The sequence below is a fragment of the Ambystoma mexicanum genome, chromosome 1p (assembly GCF_040938575.1).
Source record: "Ambystoma mexicanum isolate Mex_15411 chromosome 1p, UKY_AmexF1_1, whole genome shotgun sequence".
NCBI classification, from domain to species: Eukaryota; Metazoa; Chordata; class Amphibia; order Caudata; family Ambystomatidae; genus Ambystoma; species Ambystoma mexicanum.
The window spans coordinates 210,666,950-210,678,347 of NC_090921.1; the positions used below are offsets into that span (position 1 = coordinate 210,666,950).

The window sequence follows — 11,398 nt, forward strand, 5'->3', positions numbered from 1 at the left end:
TACAGACCTCATGGGAGACTATGAGGCCGGGGATATCCCGTTGGACAGGATACATCAAATGGGGCCCAAACGGCAGACCGGGTGCACAACCAAGAGATGTGGTAGTCGCGCTGGCGCAATATCCCCAGAAAGAAGACATTCTACAGGCTGCCAGACTTGCGGAGCCAATTACTGATAACAGCACGGAAATACAGCTGTATCAGGACTTAGCCCAGGCGGCTCTTCAGAAAGGAAGAGAGATGGGTCTGGTGGTGAGGGCGCTACAAACCAAGCAAATTAAATACATTGGACATTGACGTTTGGCCTCATCTTCCAGTGGGAGGGCCATCAGCAGAGAATATAATCACGGGGAGGAGGGTCTTCATCTTCTGCAGCTGGACGAGGACGCTGACCCAGACACAAGGGAAAACCCCCAACTCCCCCAGCAGCCCAAAACCTGGGAATGGTCAGTAGTAAAGCACAATCGAAGAAGGCACCGATCACCCCAGATAAGCGAGCAGGGGCCAACGGGAAAGCGGCCACGGGCTGATGGCATGGGCTTCAACGAGACACATTGCTGAGGGAACTGCTAACTACATTTCTACTTCAGGACACTGCAAGTCAAGTTAGAGGCCTTTGGAGGGCAGCGGACTGTCGGGCAGCGGTTTTGGCTTCACAATAGGGGATTTAGGATGGCCTACAAGTTGACCCTGGCGATTTATGCAAGCTGAAGCCGTGCGTTATAGGCCCGGGGACCATGTTGGTACTTTTGCTCACACCAGGCAGAGTGGGGGTGGTGAGTGGGGCACGTTGGGAAGGGGATGTTACAACTGTTAGGGGAGGTTTAATGGGGGTGGGTTTGCGAAAACAGAGGAGGGTGGCGAAGGAGGCAGTCTATGGTACGGTTCTGGGGGGACACAACCATTGGTCAACTGAACATTATAACCCATGGTCAGATTCCTTTCAATTAACATTAGGGGGTTGAACACCACACTGAAAAGGAAGAAACTTGAATGGCTTCTGGCATATCACCACCCGGATATAGTGGCATTACAAGAGACCCACATTAGACAAGCGTATAGACACAAACTGAAATTACTAAACTACCCATTGATTGTAAAGGCAAATGCCTGGGGGAAGGTGGAAAGGTTCTTGCTAGCGGTCCGGCAGGGGCTCTCAATTCAGGTGGGAGCCTCTCGGGCCGACAGGTAAGGGCGATTCCTATTTCTTACTGTCCAAATACAAGAGGCAACCTTAACGGTTGCATCTGTGTACACCCCAAACTCAGGGTCGGACGGCTTCCTAAGAACAGTCCTAACGGATCTAGAAATATTTGGTGAGGGGGAAATTCTAGTCATGAGTGTCTAGAGGGACAGGAGTAATAGGAGAATTTATGGCCAGCCACCTCCCTCGACCACGCTCAAAATGAAAGTAGCGCACCTGGCAATACAGAATGTATGGCTAATGCTATAGGGGTCAGATCCGGGCTTCACATTCTACTCCCTACCGTAAGTCGAGATACCAACTTGCCTATATGTTGGGAACTGGAAATAGTGAAAAGAAGGTGATTTCCTGGATAGGAAACCTTTGTCCCATGCACACTGTTAATGAGGCCAAGGCCTAAATGTATATTTGGATTTGAAGGACGGTCTGCTATTTTGGTGCCCCCTGAATGAGCTACCAAGTAGGCCCACCTTCTTATTAGTGACTATTAAACATGTTATGCTTTAGACATTTCTATTGATATAGATATAAGGCAAGCAATACCATAAATTTAATTTGACAATTTTCGGATTAGTTTAGGTTACACAATATTTGTATTATACAAAGATGATGTAAAAGGCCCAACACGTTTCGAGTTTCTATCACTCTTCATCAGGGGCATATATTCATATTTATATACATTTCTATGAAAAAAAGAGAACATATCAATTATTTGGTAGTAATCAAAACATACTTGTTTACAACTTGATTATTCCTATTTCATAACTTAATTCATATGCATGCAGTTTCTTATTGTATTATCATTTGTTGCATTTGACCAGACCTAAATGCATCCTAGGTAATGGTGTTATGGATAACAGTTAGTATAGAGACCCTCCAATGAGACTGCATTTCTCCCAATGGTCCTATCGGGAAAGTTAGTCTATTGTGAAGCAAATGATTAGTGCACAGGAACTGATGCTTACGAAAGAGTTCAACGTTCTCTGAATCTTCTCAAGATTAAGTTTGCTGGAATGAGGAGGCACTGGACTCTCCAAGAAGTTGGATACACGGCCTGTTAAGGTAAGTGCTATGTTAGTATGCTAGTTGGAATCCTGTTCCTATGTTAGATAAGTTCACCAAAAGGTAAGATTAAGTGATCATACCCTATCTCAGTGTGCTACCCCGAATGGGTAGAGCTCGAGTGCAGGTCTTTCGCACTTCAATAGGCTGCTGGAAGTTAGCTTGCAAATTTCTGAACTGGTTGGTTCTCTAGTCCTAGATGCTAAAAAAAAGAAATAGCGGTTTATATTGGTGACTAGTCCACGCATTTAATGTGGTTGAGTGTCCTTAGCATAGTTGAAATGCACTTACTTAAAGGGCAATGAATCTCTATCCCAAAGGTGTTTGCCAAGGAAGAAACGTTCCAGCTAAAATGATGGAGGGCTCCTGGTCAGTATTTCAACAAATGGAGAGAAGTCCGTCTCGGCCAGTGATACTAGTTTCCTATTTAAAAAGTGAGATGTGGAAGATAAATGTCTAGTTGCTGACTGTCTGTCTAAGTGTCGCTAACTATCTATGTTAACTTACTTGTTAGTCTTGTTCTATCTGCACTGTAGGCGCTTGTCCCGATGTCGCAAGAGTAGAGCACAGGAGCCGCGGCTGCCATTATGCAGTCCGCTGAGGTTTTTATATGGAGATGAGCGGGTGACGTCTTACGGGCATGCGCGTGTGACATCACCCGTTTCTTGAAGGTGGTTGTAAAGCGTGGAATTGTCTCCATGACATCATCCGCGCAGGCGCGGATGGCATCAGAAATGCAGAATTGGTTAATAACGCGGCTGCATTTAAAATATGGGAAAATGTATACTAACCATGGCAGAATCTGGGCCAGAGGAAGAAAATAAGTTGTTAGGTAAAAACTTTAATTCAATCCCATATAGAGATTTGTTATGGCCATGGCCACATTTGAAGTTGAATCACATGATGTCATCCACGGTGCGTGGGTGGCGTTAGTCATGTAAAAAATATAATGCTGTTAGAATGTCAGATATCGCTGATGGGTTTAAACTTTTAGAAGTTATATTCATTTAGAAAGTGTATTCAGCCCCTTATGTAAATTAGGGCCAGAGAGGAAAGGTACGTGTCAGTCGCTCAGTGGAAACCTGAGTTAAATCACATGATTCGGTTTAAGGTGTATGTAATTCACCTACAGTACTCCCTTTTTCATAGTGCTTGGCTCTATTGTCATAGGGCCTCATTACGACCCTGGCGGTAAGGGGTTTACGCCAGCGTTAGCTGCGCCGACCCCTTACCGCCAATTACGAGGTCCCTTAGCGCCATGGAGCTTTTAACACCCGCTTTTAGCGGGTGTTAAAATCCATGGCGCTAAGGGACCATGGAGTTAATTACGCCACCGTAATTTACGGTGGCGTAATTAACGCCTTCCCCACTCCCATTATGCCCTATGGGGCAAAAATGGGAATGGGGAAGGGTAAATGAGGATTGGGGACTTACCGCCCCGCCAAGGTCGGAATGGGGCGGTAAGTCCGCCAACCACCATGGCGTAAACGTAGTTTACGCCATGGTGGTAAAGTGACGGCCCAGGCGGTAACTTACCGCCTGGGTCGTAATGAGGCCCATAGTCTATTTTTAGGAACACCTTGAATGTCTTAGTAAGATAGTATCAGAGGCGTAGGTCTGAAATAACTAAAGGTCGATATCCCTCTAATCTATATCCTTCAAGGTAAAGAAATGTGTCTGTCTAGACCTGGATGCCTAATGGTAGAGTGTCTAACCTACTACAAGAGAATAAGTATACAATATTGGGTCCACCAAATGGTGGTCACATACTGGCGTTAGGGTAAGTAATTTTAAAGTGGCTCACCCCTGATAGTGTGGTTATATTGTAATGATAAAGTAATGGCAACATCTGTATATAAACATTTGGTCTATTTGACAGAAGGTGACTTGTTGATCACTACCCCCTATGTTGGGGTGTACAAACAGTGGTAGGTAAAGCATCTGACATGGACTGGATTACAGATAAACAGCAGACGTCCTGATTCAGAAATTTCCAGTACAAGACTAACAAGTAAGTTAACATAGATAGTTAGCGACACTTAGACAGACAGTCAGCAACTAGACATTTATCTTCCACATCTCCCTTTTTAAATAGGAAACTAGTATCACTGGCCGAGACGGACTTCTCTCCATTTGTTGAAATACTGACCAGGAGCCCTCCATCATTTTAGCTGGAACGTTTCTTCCTTGACAATCACCTTTGGGATAGAGATTCTTTGCCCTTTAAGTAAGTGCATTTCAACTATGCTAAGGACACTCATCCACATTAAATGCGTGGACTAGTCACCAATATAAACCGCTATTTCTTTTTTTTAGCATCTAGGACTAGAGAACCAACCAGTTCAGAAATTTGCAAGCTAACTTCCAGCAGCCTATTGAAGTGCGAAAGACCTGCACTCGAGCTCTACCCATTCGGGTAGCACACTGAGATAGGGTATGATCACTTAATCTTACCTTTTGGTGAACTTATCTAACATAGGAACAGGATTCCAACTAGCATACTAACATAGCACTTACCTTAACAGGCCGTGTATCCAACTTCTTGGAGAGTCCAGTGCCTCCTCATTCCAGCAAACTTAATCTTGAGAAGATTCAGAGAACGTTGAACTCTTTCGTAAGCATCAGTTCCTGTGCACTAATCATTTGCTTCACAATAGACTAACTTTCCCGATAGGACCATTAGTAGAAATGCAGTCTCATTGGAGGGTCTCTATACTAACTGTTATCCATAACACCATATCCTAGGATGCATTTAGGTCTGGTCAAATGCAACAAATGATAATACAATAAGAAACTGCATGCATATGAATTAAGTTATGAAATAGGAATAATCAAGTTGTAAACAAGTATGTTTTGATTACTACCAAATAATTTATATGTTCTCTTTTTTTCATAGAAATGTATATAAATATGAATATATGCTCCTGATGAAGAGTGATAGAAACTCGAAACGTGTTGGGCCTTTTACATCATTTTTGTATAATAAAAATATTGTGTAACCTAAACTAATCCGAAAATTGTCAAATTACATTTATGGTATTGCTTGCCTTATATCTATATCAATAGAAATGTCTAAAGCATAACATGATTAATAGTCAATAATAGGAAGGTTGGCCTACTTGGTAGCTCCTTTAGGGGGTCACCCAAATAGCAAACCGTCCTTCAAATCCAAATATACATTTAGGCCTTCGCCTCATTGACGGTGTGCAAAGACGCAGGTTTCCTATCCAGGAAATAACCTTCTTTTCGATATATTTCCCAGCTTAGATACCAAGGCTGAGCACTTCTCTCCCGCACCTTTAATAGACCTATCAACAGACCTAATATACCTATATATTCTGAAATTAAACTAAGCATATTCTCTAAATAGGTGTGCTTGGTGCATTGTTTGCTTATTCTAACCGGAAATAGAGACAAAAGTGACACCTGTAAAGGTGCCTATAACACGAGCACCCTTCAAAGCAAAGTATCCATTAAGGAGACCATTCTTTATATATCTACGAAAAGCTGATAATCTCTTCGAAAAAGTCCCTGAAGAGCACGTGAAGATGGATGAAAGAAGAGATTGGTAACGTCACATGAAGCAAAGTGATACTCCCAAGAAGAGATGATAAAAGAGAGTGAATACATTAGAATCTGATGACGAAACGAAGAATCGAGTGCAGGCGGTGCCGCAAATGTATATATATGCATAGGAATCTGGAAGTTCCACATCGTATTTTAGCAAATGGTCAATATTGTGAATAGAAGAACTGACAGTGTGGCGCAGTAGAATAAGCCCAGCTGGAGATGGAAGGAGAACCGAGAAGGTCTGCCTGGCCCAGTGTCGAGGATTGGGGCAGCCAAGTATCATGGAAAGATACAATGAACGAGAGACAAGAGCTGAGCTCCTGTTAAGGTGTAGCAGAAGGACAATGAGTGCCAAGTTCTATTCATTTAATATCATTAAATACAAGCAAGGAGCTCAAAACGTGGTCTCCAGTCACATGGTCAGATGAAAATAGACTTTTGGCAAGCTACGCCGAGACCAGAAGATAAAGTCATGCTCACACTCCTTTCTATTCACAGGAGCAGTAATACTTGCAAGGCCAAGTTCAAAATACTATTATCATGGCAGATAGCTTGAGTGATGATGGACAATGGGCTAATTGGGTGGGGAGGCATGGTCAAGTTCGATCCACCAGCACCTGGGGTAGCAGCTTGCATGCTGCTAACAAGTGGAATATTCCAGAAGGGTACAATCGTGCCAACCAATTATATAGGGCCACGTACCAAGAAGCCCTATAGTTTTGAGATCCAATGAGACGTTGTGTATTTGATCACGCTTACAATGACTTGCACTAGGGGTGAGCAGAGTTTTCCACCTGACAGTAGAGACCTAATCACAACCCCAAACCCCACAGAAAGTATACCTAGATGTTTCCCATTTCCCAATCACAGTCCCACAAAAGTTTTCTTAGTTTGCCACATAGTATGATGTGATGTCTTTAGTATATAAGTGTGTTTTTTATGAAATGCGCTGAGATCTTACGGCTAGACATCAGATGATGTCCGTTGTATTCCATGTTTTAAATAATTGTTATTAAAGCAGCCATACCTTTGCCAACTTTTTGGGTCAGTTTTATTATTGATGTTTGAGTAATTTCTGCATCTTCATCAACCCTGTAGAGTGTAACTTTGTCTTAAAGAACCTACGGGTTCACTATCACCTTGAGAGCCCAGAGGTACAAGCAGGTGAGGGCTCTGGAAACAGAGTTAGAGCAGGAGTAATAGGACACCATGCGGAAAATGGACTCAGACCCTAGTAAGAAGTTACAAAAGGATTATCAGAGGGCCAGGGGGAAATTAGACCTCCTGCAGATGAAAAAGGCAGAAAAACAGAAATACTATGTAAAGGCCAATAAGGCGGACAGGCTATTGGCCAGACAGCTCAAGCAATGGTGTGCTTCTCAAATGATCCAGGGGGTCATGACCCCCATGGAACCAAGGTGACAACCACCTCAGAGATATCAGAACAAGTTGTGGACTTTTACTCCGCAATATATAAGTCGGACAGCCCCGAACAAGCCTCGCAAAAGACGTATTTCGAATCAGTTCTGCTACCTAAAATTACTCAGACGGAATGGGAGTCTCAACGTGGATATAACGAAAGAGGAGTTTCGCCAAGTTATTAAAGGGCTTTCATTAAATACAGCCTCAGGGCAGGATGGATACCCGGCAGGGTTTTACAAAACATTCTGCACCGTTTTAGCGCCCCAACTGACCCTCCTATTTAACTCATTTGCCAAGAGTGGCCATATATCTCAGTCGATGGAGGAGGCTAAGATAATTCTCTTCCCAAAGCCGGGCAAAGACACGTCACAGTGTTGGTCGTACAGGCCCATCGCCCTCATAAACGCTGAGGCAGAAATATATATGAACGTGCTGGCTAATAACTTGGAAACCCTGTTACCAAAATTAATTCATCCAGATCAAGCTGGGTTTATCCGGCGCAGGCAGACCCAGCACACCATCCACTGGGCCTGTCATCTCATGGAGAGGAGGGCATGGAAAAGTGACCCGGCTATTTTGCCCTCGTTGGACTCTGGAGGGGGGTATGGGGTGAATTATCTACCTCTGCTGGCGCACCTTAAGCAACAACTATGCGTATGGGGTCCCATAGCCGTTACATGGTTAGGGTGGATCAATATGATTCAAATGGTCGTACTGCCTAGGGTCTTCTACTATTTCCCGGCCCTGCCAGTGCTGCAATCCTTCTTCTGGGCACTAGATAAACAAATAGTACCTTTTATCTGGAACAACAAAACTCTCTGACTGACGCTGTCGACATTAAAGATCCCCACGCAGAAGGGGGGGTCTAGGTCTGCCAGAATTTTGGACCTATTATTGAGTGGTCCAACCTGGTGTGATTAAAGACTGGTGTCTGGGAAGTTCTGAGAAGAGATGGGTTCACATGGACGAGGCAATCATAGGCACTCTACTAGAGGAGGTTCTGTGGCTGCAAAAGGCTATCACCCACCAAACATGCACATATCATTAGTTACAAGACTGGTAAAGGATGTGTGGGACAAGGTCATAGGACTCCGCCAAATCACTTCCTTACCACCCTCATTTACACCCCTGTTTGGAAACCCTCAGTTTACACCCGGACTAGAACAAGGCACATTCATGAATTGGTCACGGGCAGGATGCACAAAGCTCAGGGATATGTTACAGGGTGTAGAGATTAAATCTTTCACACAAGCCAAATCTGACTTGGGCCTAGTAGAAGAGGATCAGCATAGATACTTCCAACTCCAACACTGGCTTGCTAACCCCATTAACCGAGAGGCAACAGTCGGACCTCTTACACCATTCGAGAAATACCTGATTGCGGACTCAGGAGATAAGCACTTGGTTTCAAAATATACAAATTGGTATTAGATGCTAAGGCTGAAGAGCCAAATGGGAACATGCATTGGGCGAACAAATACAGGAAGAAGAGTCAGAATTCCTATGGCGGGATATACCCAAACTGCACAGGCCGCAAAGATCAGGGATTTTTGTTCCAAAATGATGACCCAATGGCACTATGCCCCGGCGCGGCTGCACAACATATTTCCCAAGGTTTCACAAAATTTGTGGAGGGTATGTGGGGACGTAGGGGATTGGCTGCATGTCTGGTGGAGTTGCCCAAAGCTGGAGGTATAGTGGAAAGCGGTCAACGACAACATGCAAACAATAATCAGAATTCAAAGTGCTAGGGGCTCTAAAGAGAGCCTACTTTGCATGGCAGAGGGGAATGATAGGCCCTGGCCTAAGCACAAAGGAAAGCATACACCATTCTTAGTCTAGCAGCGCTCTTGGTGATTGCACAGAAGTGGAGGGTCAAAGACCTACCCCACAAACAGGACTGGCTGATCAAGATCTGGAACTTTGTCTCGCAGGAATGGCTTACGTACTCTCTACAAGGGAATCAGGCCAAATTCACACGGGAATGGGAGGTGGTGTTGGCTTGCTTAGGGGATGATTATAAAGCACCCTACTGCCCACATAAACTCTATAAATGTATAAATTGAGATGCTGGACTCTTGACGCCTTCCAGGATTCAGGGTGGGAGGTGGGGGTGAGGGACAAGTTGGGTTGCTGGGGTTGTTCACACTCTGTCTTAATGAAATGTCAATATAAAAAAAAAAAAGAAAAAAGAAAAATTCATAAAAAGTAGTGGTTAAACAGAAAAATAGGGAAACCTGAGTTGGTTTCCGGAGGCCTTCTTGCCAGGCGTAGTTTTGAGCTCACCAAAAATGAGTTCAATCAAACAGGGTTGCCTGCAAGACCTTTACCACAGGGTCCTTGCAGTGAATTCTAATACCTTCAGTGTTTATGTGTTCCTTACCACAAGTCTAAAACACCACAAAGGGAAATGTATCACAGTACATTCTGAAGCTTCTCGGGGCTCCCTTCCCTACGCTTCAGACCATTCAACACTATAAGGCAAATCATTAAGTCTCCAACTTGGCGGAGCCTTTTAAGGTTCCCTTCCCCAAGCTCAGGCCCCTTCCAGTTTTCAATTTTATATGGATGCCCTTTGATTTCTTAAGTGGGCCTCTTAGGTTTAACTTCCCTAAGCACAGGCCTTGTGAGGAATTCGACCATCCGTATGGGGAGAGTGCGCTCGCCTGTGCTTTTTGATAAATGAAAATTAATGATGGGGAATCAACCGCTGAGAAATGTGAGAGGCCATTCCACACACATTTGATCTGCTTCCCACATGAAACGCATAGTTACGTGTACTCCGGAAAGACACAGCCTACAGGCATTGTCGTCCCCTGTCATATTCAGCTGGAATGTGACTGCCAAGGGTACATCAAAGCATCTCAAGAAGGGGGAAGGCACACCTTCCTCCAGCCATGGGCTGCCTAATTTAAATATCAAGGGCTCCATGGAACTGCATTCCTTTTGAGGTAGTTCGGCTTGTGGCAGTAGATATTAACGAGAGATAATTGGAGAAAGTCTGGAGGGGAGGACAACAGGAAGCAGGGCTAACACCCCTTTGTATGCAATGTGTGAACTTGTAGCTAATTCCCACCTCTCTGTATGAAAGGCAGTGAATGGCCTGTCTGGGTCCAGCAGTTACCGCAGGTGTCTCTGCAGAGCAGGCCCCTTTCAGAGGGATGAAGTATGTGATTTAGGGGGGAGAAAGGAAGTCGGCTGTAACGCTCACCTGATTCCCACGGAGGCGCAGGTCTGGCTTTGAGTGCTGATGCTTCTTCAATGGTGAAGTGCAGGACTCTGAAGATGGACAGGAATGGCCCTCTACTCTGGCTTCTCCGGCTCGCAGGAATATTCCCCTGTGCGTGAAAAGGGAGTATTACCTACTGACTGAGTTATGCTCAAGCCTCCCACTCTCTTCCAACCCTCCACGATACCCTTCCCCGATTCCCCGTGAAGTCTCACCTTAGGGTCTGAAAGGACGAGCTCTCCATCCTGCTTCTGACGCAGGGGCGCGTTGAACCCAGTTACTTCACTGGATTGAGGTTGGATGGGAGTTCAGGTAAGCTTGATTATACTGGTAAGGCGCTGTAAAAGTTCTGTTGCAAGTTCAAAAGTTCAAGCTTTAAATAATAATGTTCATTGTCTTTTTTCAGGTGATGAATGAAGATTCCTTTGGAGACTTCTTGCAACAAAGCGCTGATGTTGATGTCTTTTCCCCATAGGTGCCGGGGTTCGGAATGCCGGAGATATGGCGCCGACCCGAAGTGAAACGTGCAGTTCCAGTAAAGATCTGGTAAGTCCTAGATGAGCGCTCAGGTAATGTTTTTGCATTCGCTCATCAAATGTCTTTGTCTCTTTTCCCCATAGGGGCGGGGGTCCTGCTTGGAAGCAGCAAGACCCGAAATGAAATGGGAATGACCCAACAGGTAAGTCTTAGAAGGAAACTGAGCTTTTCCTATTCCCTTCCTTCTCTCACCTCTTATTCTTGTCTTTTTCTCTAGGCTCTGGGAAGTGGCTGTGTATCCGGATGATCGCTGCTGAAGATGGAGGAACCCAGGAAAGGTGAGTGAAATGCAGCGCTGCAGCGATCGTAACGAAATGCTTTTAAAAATGATGTCTTCCCTTTCAGGATCGTCGGTGATGTCTCCGTGGTGCAGAT

At 44.7% G+C, this 11,398-nt stretch overlaps 1 long non-coding RNA gene across 2 annotated transcripts in view; it reads right to left on the minus strand.

Annotated features, from left to right (window-relative positions):
* The window catches only part of LOC138567850 (uncharacterized), a 42,901-nt gene extending 40,036 nt beyond the window's left edge, over positions 1 to 2,865 (minus strand). Inside the window, exon 1 of one of the 2 annotated variants that reach the window (XR_011302283.1) lies at positions 2,773 to 2,865. This is a non-coding gene — a long non-coding RNA (uncharacterized lncRNA). Of the gene's footprint in view, positions 1 to 2,168; positions 2,259 to 2,772 lie in introns of those variants that run through there. The other variant, XR_011302284.1, reaches the window with a different exon arrangement.
* Positions 2,866 to 11,398: the final 8,533 nt, after the last annotated feature.